Source organism: Entelurus aequoreus, linkage group LG06, assembly GCF_033978785.1.
Source record: "Entelurus aequoreus isolate RoL-2023_Sb linkage group LG06, RoL_Eaeq_v1.1, whole genome shotgun sequence".
Lineage (NCBI taxonomy): Eukaryota > Metazoa > Chordata > Actinopteri > Syngnathiformes > Syngnathidae > Entelurus > Entelurus aequoreus.
In genome coordinates this window covers 14201585-14220774 of record NC_084736.1, presented here as the reverse complement: position 1 = coordinate 14220774, position 19190 = coordinate 14201585, and the positions used below count along the sequence as shown (strand labels likewise).

Below are 19190 nucleotides of genomic sequence, written 5' to 3'. Positions count from 1 at the left end.
CTCTCATAATGTTAAAAAAGAAGAGAAGAAGAAAGTAGTAAACACATTTTTTTTAATGCTTTGGCTATAAAAATATTACATTCATAATGGATAATTCCGACTTTCCGGAGATTGATTCAACACGGTCAGGCTCAGAACTAATTACCAGCGTGTTTACTGTATCTCCAGTAGCGCACGGACAACGGCTGTGTGCTCACATGGCTTTGTTTACTTCAACTGACGCAATCGCACGCGTTGCAGCGCAACACGTCACACTGTCGCGACTCCACGAACATGGGGTTATACATGTTCTGGCAAACGGCCTGGAAAGAAGCCCTTTGCAACCCATTTTCGAGGCAATCTGATCGCGCCGGGTCCATTTGAAGTGGCTTTCTTAGCGCTGACACGGCAAGACCAGGCTCTGGCAAAGCTACAGAGGACAGCTGCTAGGCGGTATAATAGCCTCGATTGTTTGGCTAGACTTATTGTAGCAGCGTGGTGCGTTCAGTGACCGTCTGGAAACACGGACTATAAGGCTCTCGTTGACTTGGATCGGACTTTTACTTTATGCTACAACTTTATTTGGCTCTATGGTGGCTTTTTTTGCAGCCGTACTTTTTTTTTGGTACAAAACTGCAAGTGTGAAGGCAGCCTTCAACACTTTCCGTGCACAAAGCGGACGTCTGACTTGTTTCTCCCCCTCAGGCTCGACACTTACTGTCACTCTCCTCACAGGTGCAACTGTCAAGTTGCACAGTCAGCACTTGACGTCGCGCAAAAACCCCAAGGCGGACCCACACAAGAGCAGTTGGCAAACAAACTGGGAGACCGACTACACGACTGCTGTGGGTGTGTGTGTGTGTGTGTGTGTTGTGGTTTTTGCCTGTGTGTACAGATGTGTGTGCTTGTGTTAGAAGTGCACAAAGCGAACAAAAGTGTCTCTCCTCCATGTGTCTCCGTCAGGCCACAGCTGTTGTCAGTATTTAAACTCCATGCAGGTGTGTGTGCAGCACGGTCTTTGTTTAGCTGTCGTCGTGCGCTTAGCTTGCATAAATCAGCCTTGGAAATGTGTGTGTGTGTGTGTGTGTGATGACACGGTTATACCTTCTCAAGCGTTGTGCATTTTTACCCCAGCGATGCCAACGGTTTATTTTTGGTGCTAGAAAAAACACAATATAAATACTCACATACTAGCAATACATATACTGCCACATACATACTCACCTAAAATCCAACAATGGAGTAAATTGAAGTCAAATGGTCCATAGTGATGCCAATAATCCACTTTTTTAAAAGCCAACACAACTCAGGACATGGTGTCAGAAGTGGGATCATGAAAACGCCATTCGTGGGACTGCACATTTTTGGTGCTGGAAAATGTATAAACAAAACAGTTACATAATGTCTAGTTATAGGGTATATTAGTTAGTTATAGGGTATACATCACTATATTACATAATGTCTATAACAAGACATTGAATAGAATGTACCTCGAGGGAGATAAATGGACCATATTTGTGGCAAAATCCACTTTTTCAACGACCATCACAACCCAGAACATCTGTTACTGTTACTAATATATACCTAATACTAGGGGTGTAACGGTACACAAAAATGTCGGTTCGGTACGTACCTCGGTTTAGAGGTCACGGTTTGGTTCATTTTCGGTACAGTAAGAAAACAATAAAATATAAATTTTTTGGTTATTTATTTACCAAATTTGTAAACAATGGCTTTATCCTTTTAACATTGGGAACACTATAATAATTCTGCCCACGTTAATCAACATTAAACTGCCTCAAGTTGTTAAATGAAATTAAATAAAATGACAAAACGTTTCTTCTATATATAAAAAGTGCAACATTAAACAGTTTCAAGTCAACTCATCATGCTTAATTTATTACAGCATTTGGGAAGCCTGTAGTTGATTTATTATGTAAATGTTATATTTTTATCAACATGTGATAGCAGGGACCCTGCCATTCAAAACTAGGCTGCTGCATTACTAATGATTAATGTAACTATTGCTGAAAAAATGATACAATAGCAATAAGGGAGACTATACATCCCTGAACACCATGGAGTTCATGTAGGCTTAATGATGCAGTTACATTATTATATCAACTATCAGAGACAGAAACTCTTCATTTAACATAATGTCCTTTTTTGCTGCTTCAACACAGTTCAATCAACACAGAAAAAGGTAAAGTGAAATAACAGACAGACAGGGCTTTGCTGTCCGTAACACACACACACACAGCAAAATGAGCTAACGTTACGCTAAAAGCGAATTAGCCTTCACCTCAAGCCAGGACTGCGAGTGAGCTGAGCTGTTGTTGTTTCTAGAAGGTCAACGGGCTCATAGTGATGTTACTAGTAGTTGACTGGGAGGTGTTTATTATAATTTGGGGAGAGTCCGCTGCCTGATACTTACCTGCTAAACGCTAAGCACTGACTACATGCGCTCTGAATACGCACTGCTGATTGGCTGTTACTGCTCTGAATACGCACTGCTGATTGGCTGTTACCACTCTGTTTGTAACCAATCAGATGGTTGTTTGGGTGGGACAATGCTGGGTGCTGTGTAGAGTACAGACAGAAACAGAGGCAGAAGGAAGCAGAGGCGGCTACTTAATATGTTCGTGTGGAAACCCGTTCGGTACACCTCCGAACCGAACCGAAACCCCCGTACCGAAGCGGTTCAATACAAATACACGTACCGTTACACCCATACATATTGCTACGATAATAAATATTTAAAAAAGTAAAGTTCACTTTTATTAACGTTGCTGAAGGAGGAGCTAACAAGAAGACAGAGGAGAACAGAAGTGGGGGGATGGGCCGTGAATATTTGCCTTGGAAAAGGCGCAAAGATTGAGGGATAATGCTTCTCTTTGCTGTGAAATAAGTCCGCTTTGGCATCTTTTTTCAGAAAAGTCTGATCTTATTACAATTAAAACTGGCAGTGGTACGTAGCCTGCTTCGTCGATTCTTCCATTTCAAGCGCCATAAATGTACCCCCTGACACAAAATGAATGACTGAATGAAGTGTTCGTGCACTCCATCCGAAAGTTCCTAAATCAAAAAGTTTGCAAATAGAGGGGTTCATAAATCGATGTTTTACTGTACTTTTGGGCCAGGGGGCAAACGTACATAACGTTATTTTAAAGTGCTTCAGTGTAGCGACAGAAACCGACTCCTCCTGTGTTTCTGTCTGTGACAATAAACCCGTGATCAAACTGGTGGGTGAAATACCAAATTGTGAGAACAGTAACTCAAATCAGCGTTAAATGTCAACAAAAATTCCGTAGGATTGTCACACCCTTCCAAGCGCCTAAAGGTCAACGGCAGGCTTGGTCCGAAATGTGAGAGGTCAATCAGCTGAGACGCCAGCAGAGCCAACACCGAGGCCTGAGCAGTCAGCAGGGCTTGGTGCCCCACCTCTATCCCAGCAGGAGGCCCAAGCAGACTGATGTCACAGCTCTGTTTACGGCCACCACCACCGGTAAGCTGGGACAGCAGGTTCTTAATGGGTGGCAGCCAACATAAACACTCGTCCCGGAGAGAATCCTGCTGAATTCCAAAAGTTTCCCAACAAGCTACTCCAGTCAGCGTTATCTGCTTGTGTTTTGAGTCGCACACACACCAACATAGGGCAGCACCATCCATCTTGATGACAAGTAGCACTCAGCCATGATACCAGATCAGCACAACTATCACATGGAAACATCTGGGCGTGAGTCGTGACCCGTAGTTGTCGCCCGGGGTTGTGTGCGCCGGTGTCTCCTCGTGTTTGCGTTGTCATGCGACATACCCACACATTCCGTGCACTGTGCACACCCCTATGGAAAACGCACAGGGCTCGAAATGGGGGCAGACCAAAGCACAATCTTCTCAATCCTGGTGAGAAACAAGCTGATAACCTCCATTTGGAATTTATGACATTGTTCTCCCACCTCCAAAGACATGCACCTGGGGATTGGTCGATTGGCAACACTAAATGGTCACTAGTGTGTGAATGTGACTGTGAACATAGGCGTCGAACCCGTGGGTGCTTCGGGGCCCCGAGCACCCACGGCCATGTGGGATTGATGGCAAAATCTTTCTCACCTCCAAGCAAAAACCGCGCATGCTCAGGCCCTTTCTACAACTAATGTTGTAGAAAGTTATTTCTTCAACCTTTCAACTAAGGTTATCCAGGGTAAATCCCACCTAACCTTATCCTTGTCCACACACACACACAATGGTCGTTTAAAGGCCTGCTGAAACCCACTACTACCGACCACGCAGTCTGATAGTTTATATATCAATGATGAAATCTTAACATTGAAACACATGCTAATACGGCCGGGTTAACTTATAAAGTGCAATTTTAAAATTCCCGCCACACTTCCGGTTGAAAAACTCCTTTGGATATGATTTATGCGCGTGACGTCACAAAATCCACGGAAGTGGTTGGACCCCATCGACACGATACGAAAACCTCTTGTTTTCTTCGACAAAATTCCACAGTATTCTGGACATCTGTGTTGGTGAATCTTTTGCAATTTGTTTAATGAACAATGGAGGCTGCAAAGAAGAATGTTGTAGGTGGGATCGATCGGTGTATTAGCGGCTAAGTACAATACTTACAGCAACACAACAAGGACTACTTACTACGCCTACCCGATGCTTGCCGCCAAACCCACGGATGAAGTCCTTCGTCGCGCCGTCGATCGCTGGAATGCAGGTGAGCACGGCTGTTGATGGGAAGATGAGGGCTGGCTGGCGTAGGTGGAGCGCTAATGTTTTATCATAGTTCTGTGAGGTCCGGTTGCTAAGTTGCTAAATTAGCCTTAGCGTCGTTAGCAACAGCATTGTTAAGCCTTACCAGGCTGAGAATTTTTAACCGTGTAGTTACATGTACATGGTTTAATAGTATTGTTGATCTTCTGTCTATACTTCAGGTCAGGGATTTATTTATTTTGTTTCTATCTGCATTTGAGACAGATGCTATCACGTTAGCTCATGCTACAGAGGTTTGTCGATGATGGGTGTCCTTCGTCGCGCCGTCGATCGCTGGAACGCAGGTGAGCACGGCTGTTGATGCAACCGTGTAGTTACATATACATGGTTTAATAGTATTGTTGATCTTCTGTCTATCCTTCCAGTCAGGGGTTTATTTCTTTTGTTTCTATCTTCATTTGAGAACCATGCTATCACGTTACCTCAGTAGCTAAGTGTGTCACCGATGTATTGTCGTGGAGATAAAAGTCACTGTGAATGTCCATTTCGCGTGCTCGACTCTCATTTTCAAGAGGATATAGTATCCGAGGTGGTTTAAAATACAAATCCGTGATCCACAATAGAAAAAGGAGAGAGTGTGGAATCCAATGAGCCAGCTTGTACCTAAGTTACGGTCAGAGCGAAAAAAGATACGTCCATCACTGCCTCTCTAGTCCTTCACTGTAACGTTCCTCATCTACAAATCTTTCATCCTCACTCAAATTAATGGGGTAATCGTCGCTTTGTCGCTCCGAATCTCTCTCGCTCCATTGTAAATAAAGGAAAATTGTGAGGAATATTACCTCCTGTGACGTCACGCTACTTCCGGTACAGGCAAGGCTTTTTTTATCAGCGAGCAAAAGTTGCCAACTTTATCGTCGATTTTCTCTACTAAATCCTTTCAGCGAAAATATGGCAATATCGCGAAATGATCAAGTATGACACATAGAATGGATCTGCTATTCCCGTTTAAATAAAAAAAAAATCATTTCAGTAGGCCTTTAAGACCCCCTAACCCTCTCCGTCAGCCGGCGCAACGCAACCTGGTACGCATGCACGGAAAATGCGCACGTCATAGTCACCTCCAGTGTTGCTCTGTGTGCACTTTCTTAAATGTAACTTATCTGAACAATATCCAGTGTTGTGGTATTTCAACTACCGGTAACTGGAATCCAGTGTGCTGTGGGGCCCTATTGAAGTGAATCACACCTGAGCTATCATAAATTCAATCCAATCTTTATTGGACACGTGGAAGTACACAATGTGACAAAGAACATTTTACAACAATCAATCTCGGGATCTAGATATCTAGTCAGGACACTCCTCACTCTTTTGCATTCACCTTCATTGTCCATTCGTTTTTGGTGACTTTATATACTCTGGACCTAGACGTTGAGTCCGGACAACAACTGATAGTCTGCTTTGCAAGTCCAAAAGCATTCCCCGTTTTCCGTAGTCTTTCCTCGACGGCCAAGTAATACAAAGCACACGCTACCTTTTTTTAATCACATCCACAAAGAGCCCGCATTGTCGTTGACTCTCCTTCGACAAATGGACTAAGTTTTTCAGTAAGTAGAACCACAGTTGACCTTGACATTCGAAAGTTTCTTGCTGTCTGAGAAGTGTTGTATCCCAAATAGCTGCAATCGCTTTCTCTTAAGGCAGGGGTGTCCAAAGTGCGGCCCGGGGGCCATTTGCGGCCCGCAGGTAATTTTTTAACGGCCCCACGGCACATTCTAAAAATACGATGAAAAAAAAAAAAAAAAAACATAAAAAGTGGTATAAAAGAGCAAACAGGTGAAATATAACAAGAAAATGTTGCATTATTTACTCTAATAACACAAAGCTGCCATGCAGGCTGTTTCTTTCTTTAAAAAATAATAATGAATCAAAATCAATGTCATTAATAATTATTGACCTATTCAAGGCTCCATTTACTTCACATTAAATATTCCACTTTGAGATATTTTGGGGGGGAAATGTCGCATATTTTTTGGTTGCCATTTAAAAAAGAAAGTTTTTTTAAAGAAGGGCCTAACGAACAAACAAAAAACATAAACAACAATAAAACTTATAATTGACGGATAGATCTGAAGTTGATCTTGAGACTATTGTGGTAAAAGTTTAAAAAAATGTTGGATTTATTTTTTTCAACTTTACTGAGCAGTACCCTTTTGGATCCCCAATAATTTTAGTGAGACTTTTTTTTTTTTAAGTGTCATTGCTCAAAAGAATAATGAATTAAAATCAATGTTGTTATGAGTTATTGACCTTTTTAAGACTCCAATTATTATATAATCTCAAATATTCCACTTTAAAATTTTATTGGGGGAAAATATTGCACATTTTGTGTTTTTTTCCATAAAAAAACACGGTTTTCCTTGACAAAAATGGCATACAACTTAAATCTTTAAAAGCGTTTTATAGACAGATAGACCTAATGTTGATGTACAGATTTAAACCTTGAATAATAATAATAATAATACTAAATAATGACACATTTGTAATATTTTTTTTGACCAAAACCTTTTGGGGTCCCCGGGATCAAGTCTGAGTGGAGGCCTAAATGTATCTTTTTTATACATATATTGTACTGGTTTTTAAAATAAAAAATATCAAAATGGCCCCCGCTTGCTTTGATTTTTCAGTGTGCGGCCCTCAGTGGAAAAAGTTTGGACACCCCTGTCTTAAGGTATTCATGTGTGATTTCCACAAGCGTCTGTACAGATGGAAGGAGAAACACGGGCATGTCTGGATGACTTGCCTTCATATTTCCAGTGGTTAGCTCAGAGTTACGAAACCGCTTTATTATGAAGCTGGCTGTGGCGCGTTCTTTCTGACGTCACTTCCTGTATTTGGCGCGGTCTTTCTGGTGTCACTTCCTCTCCGAACTCAGTTCGTAAACGATCAATGAGTCCATACAAAGCTAAGAGCCGGAGATTCAAGAAATACACGTAAAAAAAATGTCCGAGGAGGGGGACCTTAAACGATAGTTTAGTGTGGCTGAAACGGGGCTTAGGCTAAATAATTATTCGTTTAAGGGGTTATCCGGCTTAGTGTAGACATAGCCTCAGAAAAGTAGCGCCAGATTTACCGCCCGTCCGAGCACCCACCTAAAATAACATCCAAAAACTGCGAACAATACTCCATTGAAATCTTGTGACCTGAATATCAAGTATTAGCGATATTGTTGAGGAACTATTTTTAGCAACACCACGATGACAGAGGTAATTAAATAATGCAGCTACAGCACATCATTGACATACTGAGCTGCTGCATCGCCTCTGAGCTGGTGAAAGTTAATTTTAGATTATAAATCATGCCTCTCACCTGGATCGTAAAATGATGTGGACATAAAGTGAGAAGTTGGTCAACTTTGACATCCAACAAAGACACGAAAAAACGCTTATTTGCGCCCACCTTAATTCTTCATCTAAATGAATCGAAAATTATGACGATCCTATCATCTACATCTGAAGATATGAACTATCAGTTCAGTCAGTGCTCCCAGTAGTCAGACATTCGTACTTCAGGAACTTTAGCTATAGTACGCTAAGTGCATTTCTTCATAACTTAGCAATACTGCTACATGAAGCTTCAGCTACAAAAGCTGATCGTTATTACTCAGCTTCTAAATCTTCTAGATCATCCTCCTTATATTCAGGCTCAAAAATATAAGGTTTTGATCATCATTAGTCCCTAAGTAGTCTTTGTTGTCTCTCATGAAGTCTGACATGATTCGTAGTGTTATTGTTGTTGAAGGTAAAAGCTATCTTTGTGATGCGTCTTTAAAATTAATATGCCGCTGTATGCTTAATAAGAGCAAAATACATAAATATTAAATGACATCAATGTGCCTGTTACTACATTACATATATACTTACAGCATGTACACTGTAAAAAATTGCAGTTAAAAACTACGGCAAAATGGCAACAGCAAAACACCCTAAAATCAAAAATAGTTTATCACAGATGTAAATGCAGTATATTCCTGCAAACCGAGAAACAATAGATAACCTAAATTATTTTGGTTATAGTTTGATACACTGTAAAAAAAAAAAGCACAATTTGGAGTAAGATACGGAGCATTTAATTTTACCGTAAATTTGACTGATTTTTATACAGTGTATATAAAATCTTGGGAGGTTTTTACAGCGCTTTATCGGCGGAATAGAGCAAATCTCATTGACTCCATTGTTAGCTGACTTTTGCTAACAGTTATTTACATGTTAGAATGCATAAAAAATAAAAACATGTGTTCTTGTCTCACATAAGGATTGTGAATGACAGGCAAAATTGAAAAGAAAAGTGCAGCTCTCCTTTAGGGGTTCCTTAGAATGCCTTGCACCCTGTTGTACAGTAAGTGGCGGCATGATATTAAACCGAGAGAGTAATTAACAATAAAATTAGAATGGTGATGTCACAGCAACTTTATTTTAATTAACTGTAAAATCAAAGCTCTGCAGTCACAGTAAATTGCTAGTCAGGGTAAATTACTGTAAACGTTATCGTGAAAGTATGCAATTATTAGTTAGTGATTTGCTGTGAAGTTACACTTTTTTTTTACAGTGTTTGTGGAATTAAATTATGGAATGGTTTTGGCAAAAAAGTCAAACAAAATACTTTTATGATCCACTTTAAGAAACTGCGACAAGAAAAATAACTACCTATTCACGAGAACCTTATTTGTTATTTATGTATTTATTTACTCATTCATTCATGTGTTTATGTATCTGTTTATGTTACACTTTGAGTACAGGAAGTGTACAAACAAATGTGTTAGTAATTGCTATTAAACGGAAAAAAGGGTAAGATTAAATAAGCTCTGCTTCATCCTACTCCTTTGCAAGCATATTGTAATAAGAAACAGTAAATATGTGATGTACTATATTGTAACTGTATGCATGTTCCACATAAACTGATACCATAACCATATTTATCCAGAAATAGTACCATAAGCCCCCTTTATGTGTGCCGCAGATCAGAAGTGCAATCGTTGGCTGACACAAATACATATAGACCACTTTAGGGTATATTCCTTTTTTTCCTATACTACTGTATGAGAGTTTCATATTCACTTACAAGAGTCTCATTCATGAATAAAATGCAATGACCTGATCACATTTACTATGGTTTGTCACAGGTGGACGCAAAGAAAGACTAAGCCTGACATCTAGTGGTCATTTGTTGCAACATACACAAGTGGCCTAAAAACCATAATAAGACAGAACAGACCTTTATGTCTAAAATTTAACTACAGTGATTGTGTGTTATAAGCCAGTTTGATTAGGCTAATTTTTAAGTGATATTAAAAATTAAAAAAAAAGATCCAACTGTGATGTTCGTTTCTTCCCTTTTAATTAAAAAAAATAAAAAAATAAATACTTGACCCATTTTATGAAGGACCGTTATCCATAAACCATAAGCATACAATGCACTTTATCCACTTTTTAGATATCCTGTAACTTGTTCTACACATCACATACAACCCCGGCCGCCCCGCCCTATAATCAGATAAGTTAAAGTACCAATGATTGTCACACACACACTCTGCATTTGACCCAACCCCTTGTTCACCCCGTGGGAGGTGAGGGGAGCGGTGGGCAGCGTTGGTGGCCGCGCCCGGGAATCATTTTTGGTGATTTAACCCCCAATTCCAACCCTGAGTGCCAAGCAGGGAGGTAACGGGTCCCATTTTTATATGACTCGGCCGGGGTTTGAACTCACAACCTACCGATCTCAGGGCGGACACTCTAACCACTAGGCCACTGAGTAGGTTATGATCACATGCTGAGTGTGGGGCCCCGCGATCCGTGGGTTGGGGCCTGTTTTAAGCACATGTAAAATGTCAATTGATAAATAACAGAGCGCTTCATTACCGCAAATGTATTCCTAGCCCCCTCCTGCTCCGTCACTGATAACAATATAATGCCACATTGACCATTGTTAGTCAGGGATGTGTCAGGAAGATTTTTTAATAATGTTAAATGTGTTATTTAAAAAAAAAATGTATTGTTTATCTACCAAGGGCCCCAATTTAGCCAGTAGCGGCCCTGCAGACAACAATGTAACATTAAGGCGTGGACACACCCGTTAGCAACACTAGCATAGCGATGTTGGCTAAAGTGCTAACAATACAATCACATTTTTGACAGCAAATTCATGCTAGATTTGCATACATGCTAAAAGAAAAGAACATGATCCAATTGATGATGTCTAACTGATTGACGGATAGTTGGCACAGCTCAAGAGTGCATTTTAGGAATTGTAGCGAAGCCTGCTTCTTTTTTTTTTTTTTACAAAGCGGTGGGCGTATACTTTCTCTCTTAAAAATAGAGCTGGGTATCGAATTTTGTTTTTTTTTCATAAAGAAATACAATTATGTGTGCTTAAGGACTGTATCCCTGCAGACTGTATTGATCTATATTGATATATAATGTATATATTGTGTTTTTTATGTTGATTTAATACAAACAAATATATATATATTTTTTATTTTTTTTATTTTTTTCTTGTGCGGCCCGGTACCAATCGGTCCGCGGCCCGGTGGTTGGGGACCACTGACTTAGAGTTTAACTGCCTTGAGGTAATGTTGCAATTTCCCATTACAACAAAGCAAGTATGCCTCATAGGAAACGCTCAATGCATTTATCTAAAAGGTGCTAGCTTGTTGCTAATGCACGTGCTACTGATTAGCATGAGTGACTTTACATAGTGATTTCAAGATTTGATAATGAAAACTACAACCAACCAAACGGCCGGTTTGTAATAAGTACCATACTTACAGTATAAACACATGTGTAGGGCACAACATAGGACTGGACTGCCACAAAGACTACTTCTCGGCGGGGCAACACACCGTAGCCTATGCACTACTGCCATCTAACGTCTTGGAATTGGAACTGCATACAACAGGGGTCACCAACCTTTTTGAAACCAAGGGCTACTTCTTGGGTACTGATTTATGCGAAGGGCTACCAGTTAGATACACACTTAAATAAATTGCCAGAAGTAGCCAATTTGCTCAATTTACCTTTAACTCTGTTATTATGAATAATTAATGATATTTATCTTTGTGGAAACACTGATCATCTTAATGATTTCTCACAATAAATATATATAGAAACAGATAAATATCAATATGCAACACTTTATTTTTATATTTTCTCTAAGTGCACATTTTTCAAATTGAACATTTTCAAATGATCACTTCTAAGACAGTCTTGTGAAATCACAATATCCCATTTTAACTAGCTAACCACTAACATTTTTTAACAAATCATGAATTACTTTGCACCATGTTTGTACAAATAATAACTCATGTAAAATACAAAAGTAAACTCTCCAATTTGTAAATCATGTCACACTTTGAACTGGACACCAAATCTGTTATCTGTTTCTTTGTCAGTTAGTGGGAAGCCTGGCATTGCATGCTGTTAACTAGTGTGTTGTACTCTGGTGTGTAACTTGACACTGCAACTCTGAGTGAGTCTTGCAGATGTGCATCAGTGAGGCGTGTTCTGTGTTTGAAAGGTTTTGTACAAAGAGTATGAATATGGGGGCCTGAAACTTCTCAACCTTGAAGCTATGTGTCTGTCTTTAAAAGCATCAATTGTTCCAAAGATGTATTTAAACATTGAGTGGTACACAAATGTCCTGTTGGACAAAAAACATGTACTGTATCAAAATAAATTGTATCCTTTTTTACAAGTGATCCCCTCCCAGAGAGTCTGCTGGGAAACATGGCGGGGTTCATAAAGGAAACAATCCACTCATAGTGGTGTTTTCAATTTTATGTGCCAGAAAAAAGAGACGATATTTTGCAGCAGTTAATATGGATGAACTCTAATATTGTAATAGATGGAAAGCCTTTCTTTTGGAAAAATATGTTTGAAAGAGGAATCATTTTTGTCAATGATATTATCAATGAGAATGGTAAAATTATGAAGTATGATGAATTTAGAGCTATGTATGTTGATGCTTGCTCAAGCTTTTCATTTTATCAACTAACTGGAGTAATTGGGAAAAGATGGAAACAAATAATTAATTATGGAACTACTAAATTATTAGTTTGTAAACCTCTAATAAGAAATTCTAGTTGGCAAAAAGGAACGAAAATAAATAGAAAAATATATAATTTTTATTTAATAAAGAAATTTTTGAAGGCTGCCTCATACAACACAAATGGAAAATGGGAGGACTTTTTTGACTGCCCGTTGCCATGGGATGCCATATTCAAACTAATCTATAAAACCACTATCATCCATCCATTTTCTACCGCTTGTCCCTTTTGGGGTCGCGGGGGGTGCTGAAACCTATCTCAGCTACAATCGGGCGGAAGGCGGGGTACACCCTGGACAAGTCGCCACCTCATCGCAGGGCCAACACAGATAGACAGACAACATTCACACTCACTTTCACACACTAGGGCCAATTTAGTGTTGCCAATCAACCTATCCCCAGGTGCATGTCTTTGGAGGTGGGAGGAAGCCGGAGTACCCGGAGGGAACCCACGCAGTCACGGGGAGAACATGCAAACTCCACACAGAAAGATCCCGAGGCCGGGATTGAACACACGACTACTCAGGACCTTCGTATTGTGAGGCAGACGCACTAATCCCTCTGCCACCGTGCTGCCCGATCGATGTGCAAAATCGTTATTTTCAAATTAAAATTATTTATAACTTCTTACCCACAGGCAAAATGTTCAAATTATGGAATATGACAGAGTCAGATGATTGCCAATTTTGTTGTCAGGAGCCTGAATCACCCTGCATTTGTTTTGGTATTGTCATATTGTGTCTTTGTTTTGGGTGGAAGTTGAAAAAATGTGTTTAAGGATTGGTTTGTTTATGAAGCTTAATGTGGTTTCTGTTATTTTAGGAGAGTTCATTGACAATCATGATTTAGTCAATTTAATTATAGTACTCTGTAAAATGTTTATTTTTAAGGCCAAAAACAGATATTCACTTAGTATTACTTTCTTTAAAACATTTAGTCAGTATTTTCTAACTTTAGAAAGTTACATGGTTGAAAACGATAATGATGCCAAAAAACATTAAAAAAAAGATGAGAAGTCCTCAAAGGCTTATTTTGAAAGTATAATTATGTTTATAGATTATATGATATCTGTTGTTGTGTTTCCTAATTTGAGTGACCTGGACATAATCTGGACTGTACATAAATGCTTATTTTGAAAATGTAATTTTGTTTATAAATTATATGCAATCTGTTGTGTTCCCTAATTTTTTTCTGTGTACATGAATGAAGGTGTGTGTTGCTGAGTCCGACTTGGACATTATCTGGACTGGGCCTGGTTTAAAAAAACCTTTAAACAAACAAACAAATCTAATTTCATTGACAACCTGGTCTGTTGAAGATAAGGCCCTTTTTAAAAAAAATAAAATAAAATAAGATAATTAAATAAAAAACGTTTTCTTGGATAAAAAAGAAAGTAAAACAATATAAAAATAATTACATAAAAAATAGTAATTAATGAAAATGTTAGTGGACCAGCAGCCTATACAATCATGTGTGCTTCAGGGACTGTGTCCCTTGCAGATGTGTTGTCTATGTTGTGGGAACCAGAATATTGGTAGCAGAAAGAAATAACTCCTTTTGTGTGAGTGGATGAGTGTGCATGGGGGAGGTTGTTTGGGTTGATGCACTGATTGAAAGTGCATTTAAAAAAAAAAAAAAAAAAAAAAAAAAAAAAAAAAAAAAAAAAAAAAAGAAAGTGCATCTTGTGTTTTTTCTATATAGATTTAATTTTTTTTTTTAAATAAAAAAAAAATATATATATTTTTTTAATTTTATTTATTTTTTATTATTTTTTTAGAACAGGCCCGCGGGCGACTCATCTGGTCCTTACGGGCGACCTGGTGCCTGCGGGCACCGCGTTGGTGACCCCTGGCATACAACATCTACTATACTATCAATATCTATATAATACTTGCAAATGAGACTCAGAAATGTAATAAGAAAACAAGATATGACACCTGGACAAACTTCCTATTTTTGCTGTCCTATGTGTGCGAAAACTACTGCTTTTAAAGTCAACTCTCGTGTTTATTTCACCATCAATAATATATACAGTAGTTTGACTAGACTGTTTTCAGCTTTATGTATTTTTCCTTTGTACTTAGTATTTTAAAATATGTACAAGTTTCACTTTTCTATCTAATTGCACATAACTATGGTGCATTCAAAGACCCTAGACTTAAGTTACAGGGGGAGACATAACCCCTAAGAGATGCACCAATGATAATATTATTATTATCGTAATAATAATGATGTATTATTATGATTTGTGTTATCCACACATAATAATCTCACGTGAATCAGATAATCTCCACTTTACACTCTGAACTAAAGAAAACATTGACCCTTATACTTATTTGAATCCATATTCTGGCCACTTTGAGTTGAATTGGTCAACATTTATTTCTAAAACAAAAACAAATTATTTAGGGGGGTTTAGCTAGATATGCAACTGCGGTGCATTGAAGTACCCTCGATTAAAGTTTGAAAGAAGGGGGAGATAATATAATACTGTAATCATAGTAATAATGATGTATCATAATGATTTGTGTTACCCACTGATGATAATCTTACGTGAATCAGCTAATCCCTATACGTCACAATCTGAAGTAAAAGGAAGTAGTCACATATTTATGATCACATTTAAGTGGATGTATGATTATTTAAAATCATATTCTGGCCACTTTATATTGAATTTGTCGGCACTTTTTGTTGTATTAAAAAACAGGCTTTTTTTCTTTTAAAAGACAAAACCTAATTATTCAGTGGGGTTTATCTAAATCTGCCAAGTCCATCTTTAAAAAGTCGAATGTAGGTTTTTATATGTGGTCTTGGTTTTAAACCAAACACATGCAATAATCTGTATTTTACTGCATGTAAACGTCTCAAGTGTGTGTGTGGCACGGCAAAGTTGAGTTTAAGAACAGTGCTTCTCAATTATTTCTCCGCCACGATTATACATTTCTTATAAGTACACCTCTGCATGTAACATTGACCGTATCCTTATTAACATGAAATAAAAAGAAAAAAATCAAAGTCAACTTGCCATAAAAGGCCCTATTCCACCAAACGTTTTGGCTCCTGTATCTATAGCATACTTGCCAACCCTCTCGATTTTCCCGAGAGAGTCCCGAATTTCAGTGCCCCTCCCCTCCCGTCAGCGCCGAAAATCCCGATTTCCACCCGGACAACAATATTGGGGGCATGCCTTTAGCGTCCTCTATCATCGCTGTAATTCACGGAAATTCAATTATTTATTATATATATATATATATATATATATATATATATATATATATATATATATAAATAAAGGAAATATATATATTTCTGAATTCTGTAATTCACTGAAATATATTGAATATATTGAATTTCAGTGAATTACAGCTATATATATATATATATATATATATATATATATATATATATATATATATATATATATATATATATATATATATATATATATATATATATATATATACATACATATATATTCACTGAAATTCAAGCATTTATATATATATTTGTATATAATATATATATATAAAATAAATAAATAAATATATATATATATATATATATATATATATATATATATATATAATATACATAAGAAATAGTTGAATTTCAGTGACTATATATATTTATATATATAGCTGTAACTCATTGAAATTCAACTATTTCTTATATATATATAAATTACATATATATATATAAAATAAATACTTGAATTTCAGTGAATTACAGCTGTATATATATATATATATAAAATATATATATAATATATATGTATATATAAAATATATATATATATATTCACTGAAATTCAAGTATTTATATATATATATATATATATATATATATATATATATATATATATATATATATATATATAATATATATGTATATATAAAATATATATATATATATATACATATATATATATAAGAAATACTTTAATTTCAGTGACTATATATATATATATATAGCTGTAATTCACTGAAATTAAACTATTTCTCATATATATATAATATATATATAAATAATATATATATATAAAATAAATACTTGAATTTCAGTGAATTACAGCTATATATATATATATATATATATACATATATATATATATATATATATATATATATATATATATATAGCTGTAATTCACTGAAATTCAAGTATTTTCTTTATTTATATATAAATAAGAAATACTTGAATTTCAGTGAATTACAGCTATGTATGTATATGTATATATATATATATATATATATATATATATATATATATATATATATATATATATATATATATATATATATATATATATATATATATATATATATATATATATATATATATATATATATATATATATATATATATATATATATATATATACACACACACACACACACACACACACACACACACACACACCCAGCGGGCCTTTTGAATATCTCCCTAATTCTGAGGTCTCGAGGTTGGCAAGTATGATCTATAGGTTCCTGTAGAAGTGTGAGGTTTGTGTTTCCACCGCATTTCACAGTTCAGGTACTTTATACAAATGTCTAAGGGCGTGGCTTACTATATTTCTACACTGATGCCATGTAAATAAACGTAAAATATTATGTCAGTTATTTTACTAAAAAGTAAGTAAGTGAAATGCAAAGCAATAATATACAAAACGATGTGATTTTAAAAAAAATAATACAAATGTACCGAATTGTCCATAAAAAGTCAGAAAGTCGTCCTCTCAGTAAATGATGAATTCATGAAGGTCAGGTGATTACTTTTGGTCCATTTCAGCTGTAAATAACAATACATAAACAATAAGTGTCAGTGTTTGTCTGCAAATAACAATATATAAAGAATAAATGTCAGTGTTTATCTCACCCAGACAACACAAACACGTCACTTTAACGTTAGCTTGTTAGCATTAGCATTCTGTTTACTCGGGTTGAGGCCAATAAATACACAAATGGAGTGTCACTGACTACTTTTACAACATGTAATAAAGTTAATAGTTAATATTTGAATGTTATTTACCTACGCTCCACCTGTGTGCTGCCTTCTTTGTTTCATATTCATCCAACAAAGCAGCTCAGGTCATTGCTTCGTGTCCGGCTTCATACTCCTCCGAATAAACTGCATAGTTTAATTTCATTTGAGTAAAAACACTCCAAAATAGCTCCAACGATGAGTGTTCTTTAGCACACAGATGCCCCACAAAAGTTCCGCATGTCGAAAGTTCCTTTTGGTCTTCTTTCTCTCCGTTGTCAAAGTTTGTTGTAATAGAAATACACAAAAAAATAAGAAATAAACAACAGTGGCGGTCGTGAGTTTGAATGAAACGTTTTAGTACCGCCCCCAACTGTGTTCAACCAATCAGCGTTCGACATCTTAGCCATCCCCCTAAAACAGGGATGTTGATTGGTTGTCATTGAGGGCCACATGGCAGTTATGGCCATAGACATTTTATAGGTAAACGCAGCATTGGCTGCTGTGACGCGAGAAATTTGGCCGCCATCTTGTAGTGGTGATGAGGAGCCGGCGAGCAGCCTAAACTGACAGTTGACAGGTAGAAAACAAAGATGCCGGCCTGGTGTTCAGCGTTTTCCTGCTCAAATGAGCGGACTGTTGAAAATAGGAATCGGGGGATTACTTTTCACAAGTAAGATTTAACATTAACGTACTATTGGTTGTATTTTGTGAAAAGAATATTACCACAAAGTTGAGAAGGAGCAAAGATCTTCAATAGTACTGAAATCGTAGCCGCTAGCAAACAAGAGTATGACCATGAATTGCTTGTCAATGAAATGTATTCAATTTAAAAATGTCATACTTGAATAACATACAGTTGAAATAAATGATGAAGATAAAGATTGTAAAAGCCAACAGGGGTAAAAGTTAGGACCACTGTCCAGATTGTGTATGTCCAAAGCGACGTACATAAAAAAATACATATGAAACATGCACTGTAAACATGATCATTTAAGGGAAGAATGTAATACAAAATATCAATACAAAGTGTCAAGACGGAATAAACTTTCTGCTGCTGCAGCAACAGAGATACAGTCTATAGGTCCCTAAGATATATAGATATCTAATGTATTCTTACATTGGTGGTGTTCAGTGAATAACCTGGCACTCAACACCACAAAAACCAAGGAACTCATCTTTGACTTCAGGAAAAACACTGCCCTCTCTGCATCAACACATATCTGCTGACCTCTCCTGGACCCTAAATACAACTGCGGTCATCCGGAAGGCCCAGCGGAGACTCCACTTCCTGAGGGTGCTGAGGAAGAACAGACTGAAGAGGCAACTGATGGTGACCTTCTATTGTTCGGCTGTTGAGAGCCTGCTGAGAGCCTGCTGAGAGCCTGCTGAGAGCCTGCTGAGAC

At 37.1% G+C, this 19190-nt stretch overlaps 1 long non-coding RNA gene across 1 annotated transcript; it reads right to left on the bottom strand.

Moving 5' to 3' along the window:
• Positions 1-304: 304 nt before the first annotated feature.
• LOC133651852 (uncharacterized) lies at positions 305-18230 on the bottom strand. Its single transcript, XR_009826497.1, has 4 exons — positions 17833-18230; positions 17506-17592; positions 1204-1349; positions 305-1138 (listed from the first exon to the last, which is right to left on the bottom strand). It is a non-coding gene; the product is annotated as an uncharacterized LOC133651852 (long non-coding RNA).
• Positions 18231-19190: the final 960 nt, after the last annotated feature.